We start from the raw sequence: 6,000 nt of genomic DNA on the forward strand, positions 1-6,000 counted from the left end.
GGTCCACACAGAACACTTTTTTTTTCTTCATTTCACAACACTGTTCAAATAAAAAATGTTTGAAAGCATTTTGCTCCTTTTAAAGGGATAGTTCACCCAAAAATGAAAATTCTAAAATAGAAAGACCTTCGTTCATCTTCAGAACACAAATTAAGATAGTTTTGATGAAATCCAAGAACGTTCTGAACCTGCATAGTCAACATTGTAGCATTGTGAAATGTTACCAGACCCAGAAACGTAGTAAGAACATTGATAAAATAGTCTATGTGACAGCAGTGGTTCAACTGTAATTTTACGATGCTACGAGAATACTTTTTATGCGCAAAGAAAACACAAATAACAGTAAGGACACTGTTAAAATAGTCTATGTGACATCAGTGGTTCAACCATAATTTTACGAAGCTACGAGAATACTTTTACAATTCTTCTCTTCTGTGTCACTGTTGGCCGCCATTATAGAGAGTATCTCGTATATATGTGTAAAAGTATTCTCGTAGCTTCATAAAATTATGGTTGAATCACTGATGTCATATGGACTATTTTAACAGTGTTCTTACTACGTTTCTGGGCTTGGGAACATTTCAGTTGCATTGTTGTCTATACAGGGTCAGAGAGCTCTCGGATTTCATCAAAAATATCTACATTTGTATGGGTTATGGGTTTGGAACGACATGAAGGTGAGTAATTAATGACAGAATTGTTATTTTTGTGTGAACTATCCCTTTAAAGATGCCACATCAAGATAAAAGAAGTTAAGATTTAGCGTCTCGAGAGACCAAAAAGGCATGACAGCGGCCAAAAACGGCGTCTAGTGCGTGTTTACATAAAACAATGTCTCAGTGGAACACACGTTGTGTAAGACCTTGCCGAAACACATGTAAACACAACGGGCCATGTTACCAGAGATTGTCTTGTTACTGGGAGATACGAGGGTCTGTATTACTTACCATTGGAGAAAGCGTAACGGTCAACTTGGATCATGTGTGCCATGATAACCAATCACATTACAGCATTGACGTCATTGAATTTCAGTCGGAGTTGTACGACAGTCAATCGCGTTTACAGATACTATAGAAATGAATGCGAAGTGCCATAAATTAAATCTTACTTGTCACAAAAAGTCTGTGACTTCACTTATAAAATGGCATTTTTTTCAATGTAAACTCTAAAATAGATAAATCCAAAACTATTGTTTGAAGGCAAACAAGTTGAAGATTAGCTGATAGGCTGTTTCCTCACAAAAGCTATTTATTCAGTATAGTGAAGCCTCTCCTCCATTGACATCCATTAAAAAAAAAAAAAAGACCTCTGGTCTTCTTCCCTGTGTACCACCAAAGCTGGAGCGTTAGCATTAGCCGTTACGTTTTTTTGGCTAAAGGTTGCAGGCTTGTCTTCCAGTGGCTTTGATGTTACCAAATGGTCATGATTTGGTTGGACACACTGGCTTTGACGTCAACAACAAAACTAACCTGTTGAAAAAACAGCATATGCTGGTTAGGTATGTTTTGAACAGCCTGGTCTCACTGTTTATACGCAGGTATTAATACGTAACATTTACAAGCACAAAACGTACATTTTTGTACGTTTTTATTGATGCTAATACGTACAGTTTAGACGTATTTCAACGTTTAAAACGTAAAAATCGCTAAAAAACATAAAATATTTATGTATCTTTTATATCAAGATATTCATATCAACGCATTTTTTAAAATCATTTTATCAATAAGCGATTTAGATTTTTAGTCCCCTTAACCTACCCCCAAACCCAAACCTTCCCATTTTATAGAGAATATGCATTTTTTTTATCATTTTATCAATAAGCGATTTAGATTTTTAGACTCCTTAACCTACCCCCAATCCTAAACCTACCCATTTTATAGCGAATATAAAACGCAATTGACCGAAATATGCAGGAAAATAACCATTTTAGTAACAATGTAGCATTAGAAATATTTTTATAGTCGCTAATTATAATTATAAAGTCACTTTTATAATCGCTAAACCGAAACATCACTATTTCTGTACAGTATAATAAAAACATGACAGACAGATAAATGCAATTACAATCATTTTATTGCAAAAATGTCAAAAGTAGTACCAAAAGCAATCCAAATGACGATGCGTCGCAGCCGCAGTCCTCTCTGGTGGAATACAGTAGGCTTGTGTGAAGTGCAGAGCAGAATTTAAGTTGTTAATCACTGAAAATATTCTGCAGATTATTTCCCGATCCACTCCGTGAACTCGTGAAGGCGCAATAATAATAAAATTAATGCCGCAATTTCAATATTCATAAGGATTCATTTTTAGGTGTCGTCAATACGTCAGTTTTGTACGTTTAAATGTTGAAAATACGTAAGTATTTGTACGTTTAGATGCTGAAAATACGTCAGTATTGTACGCTTTAGTAGCTATAAAAACATAAGTAAATGTACATTTTATAGAATACATTTTAGGTAAAATACATACAAATTATTATGAGATCACATTGGTTTTGAAGCATGGTAGCTGGTTTGAGCTGGTTCTAAGCAACTAGCTCCTACTGAGAACCAGCTCATAACCAACTTATAACCAGCTCAGGACCAGCTTAAACCAGCTCATGACCAACTAAGGACCAGCTCAAACCAGCAGCCATTCTTAAAAACATACCTAACCAACATATGCTGTTTTTTTCAACAGGGTATGAATGTGTGTTTTACTAGGCTAGAAGTTGATAAGCCTATTTACTTTTCAATCCTAGACTATTATATACTTTTAGCGTTGTTTTTCCTGCTGCCTTCAATTCCCAGAACAGATTCCCCACCCACCAGTTGAGAACCCCGACCCTTTGTAGAGTGTGTAAGCATCCCGATTGGAGACCTGGCATAATGTTTATTACCCAGGAGTCTCTGATTCCTACACAGTAACTACTCAATGTCTTTCTCACCCCTATCCTGTTCACGCAGTGCTGGGAAGCATTGTCAGCACATAGTCCAGTGTAGTGTTCAGGCAATTAATTTAGACTCTTCTTTCATCTTGCTCTGTCTTCCCTGAAAACGAGTGGTCCGCGGGGGCTTTAGGGCTTTATCAGGGCCAGAGTTTTAAGGGTGGACATATATTAGGCTGCATAACCACTAGAATTTTGGTCTTTTGAGATTTGACTAAAGCACATGTTTATAGAAGGCATAATTTTGGATGGTTAAAGTGCGATAGACATCTTTTGTAGGTGTGGCTAGATGTATTAAAGTGGGTTTAGGGAGCATGGGCGGCTCGTGCTGATGGGAAGTAAAAGTTAATTGTTCCCCGAGGGTACATGCAGAGCCGGAGGGCGGGATAGGCTCGAGATGATGGTGCAGATTTCTTCCTCCTTCATTTCGCCCCTGTCTCCTCTACTGTTCCTGTGTTTGTGAAATAAATAATACATATGTTTAATTAAAACTCTAATACACTGTGTTTCTGTTAATCCCAATTTATGTATTGTAATTAAGTCTGTCTCCTCAAGCTTTGTTAATTGCTCACGCATATGTAAATATGCGAGGCAGTCGGATTGATTCGGGTTTATATGCATAATCACAGTGTTTGATTGTGTCTGTATTTGTGTGCATGTTTCTGTAAAAGACATTTGCATTTTAGTTGACACTCAGAGGTGTGTGGGCAGAGAGAATATTATTATGCTGTCATAAAGGTGGTTGATTGGTATAATGGACTGATATATAATAATACGACTCGGCTTATTTGTTTACATGTCATGATGTAGATAATATATACATCCATCAACTCAAACAGATTAGCAGTAGTTTTAGTATGTAGGTACTCTGTTTGTCCATTTGTTCATCCGTATATTTTCTTTCTATTTGTCTGTCTGCTTTCTCAATCTCTCTCTCTTTCGCTCTGTCGCTCATTAGAGACAGAGGGAAAGTGATATCATTCTAATGATTACCCTCTTCTCCTCTCCCCCACTCTCTCGCTCTTTTCAGTAAATGAGTGAAAGTGATATCTCTCTCCAATGATCAGTGTGAATAATCGGCCTCTATATAAAGTCTTCCTTTAGTGTTGGAAATCACTCTCGCTATTCTCCCACTCTGGCCTTTCATTATTTCCTCCTCTTATCCATTAGCCCTTTATTAGGATGGTTCTCTTTTCATAGGCTTTCATGCTGTTTGATAGCGATTGAGGATTTAGAGGAATAATTAAATACAAACATGCAAGATCACATGCACCCACACGTTTGCAGGTACACTGCTGTTAAACCACATGTTTGGTATTTGGCTGGGATTTCAGCTTTAAAAGCATTAGAATATTTGACACACATATAGGCCTTTATGATTTACTTTTATTAATCAAATTTCACAAAGTGAAAGTGTGCCGTTGTTAATTTAAGAAGCTTATTATAATTGATCTGACCCCTTTTTCCCAATTAATCCAATTTAATCATCTTAATTTAGTCATAATAATGAAGAATTTCTTTACAGCTAAAGGGTAGCAGAAATATATGGTTAGTCTACAAAACATTTTCCATTTGTGTTCCTACGGTGTTTTTTTTTTTTTTTTTTTAAGAAACAATTTGAGCACACTACTTGGAATGTCAAATTAATAAAAAAAAATAGTGCTGACTGTAACCAAGCAAAAAGTTTTAAAGACATTTTTCTATGCCAGTTTATACTATAGATAATTATTTAACTACAATGTCTTATTATTTAACTAATGTGTAAAATATTTGCATTTTTTTTATCTAGATTTGGAATCTTATCAAACTGGAAAAGGCTTGTGTTTCATGCAATGACCCTCATAAAAAAAGACATGAAAAAAGACAATATATATAAAGAGAAACACAGAAAAACAGGAAAAAGTGAAAACCAAGCTTTTTTTCCACGTGTTTATTTTGTGCTTACAAAAGTTTTTTTTTTTTTTTCAGTTTTTTCTCTGGTTCTGGTGTGGAGGACTTGAGTTATTAAAACGCCAACCTTTCCAACAAGAAGCAATAAATCAACCTAAAGATCCTGGGAGAGAGAGACAGAGAGAGAGAGAGAGAAAGAGGCAGAATGAGGAGAAGCAGATCTGAGAGTGCAAGGCCTTGGAGAATGGATGGATTGGTGAAAGAGAGGAAAGAGTCGAGAGACGGCAACACTGTTAAAGAAAACAACCAAAACTAAATAAAGTCCACAGGTGCTGAAGACTGAAATCCTGAAATAGGTTTAGTGCAACTAGATCCACTAAAATTTCTTTTTGTAATTTATAATGTTTTACAGAGTGCATTATTGTATTACTTCATCTTCTGTGTCTCTGATACTGTAAAATAGCACAGTGCACATGCAGGCACATACACTCAGTCAGAGTCAGCCGGGCCTGACAGGTAGAGCAAAGCTGGGTGAAATGGTTAAATAGTTTAGTCTCTGCTTAAGTGGCTGTCTCTCTTGATATCTCTCATTGTATTCTTCTCCCTTCGTCTCTTTCCCATCTTTATTCACTGCCAGATTCACATAAAAAGACATCCATCAGGATATATACACATCTACAGCATCTAAGTCTACAAATGTGCTTACATTTATGCTTTAACGTACGTGTGTGAATGAATACTATAGTGTATTCAGTATAATACTATAGTGAAGAACACCAAAGACAATTAAAAACAAATTCATCAACACTGGGAAAAATTTTTTCATTCATCCAATTAAAAAAATGTAGGGTAATGATTCACATCTATATTTTTTAACTTGAGCCAGTGAAAAATAAATAACTTGCCCTAAGGGTGAACTTTTAATGAACTTTCTTACCTGTCTAACTCTATAAAATGAACATCTCTTTTCTTTTTTAAATCTACTGATATCAGATTCCAATCTACTTACTTGTTCTATAGCTGCAGTTTTGAACAAGTATTTAGTTACACTACAAGCTAAAAAATATTTTACAAACTATAATTCAAGCTATACCATCAAACTACATTTAAAGTTAAAGGGACTAATTATGTGGTTTTGCTACTCTAAGCATAGTTTAAAGGGTTAGTTCAATCAAAAAGGAAAATTC

The sequence above is a fragment of the Sinocyclocheilus rhinocerous genome, unplaced genomic scaffold (genome assembly GCF_001515625.1).
Source record: "Sinocyclocheilus rhinocerous isolate Xijiao unplaced genomic scaffold, SAMN03320098_v1.1 scaffold2194, whole genome shotgun sequence".
Lineage (NCBI taxonomy): Eukaryota > Metazoa > Chordata > Actinopteri > Cypriniformes > Cyprinidae > Sinocyclocheilus > Sinocyclocheilus rhinocerous.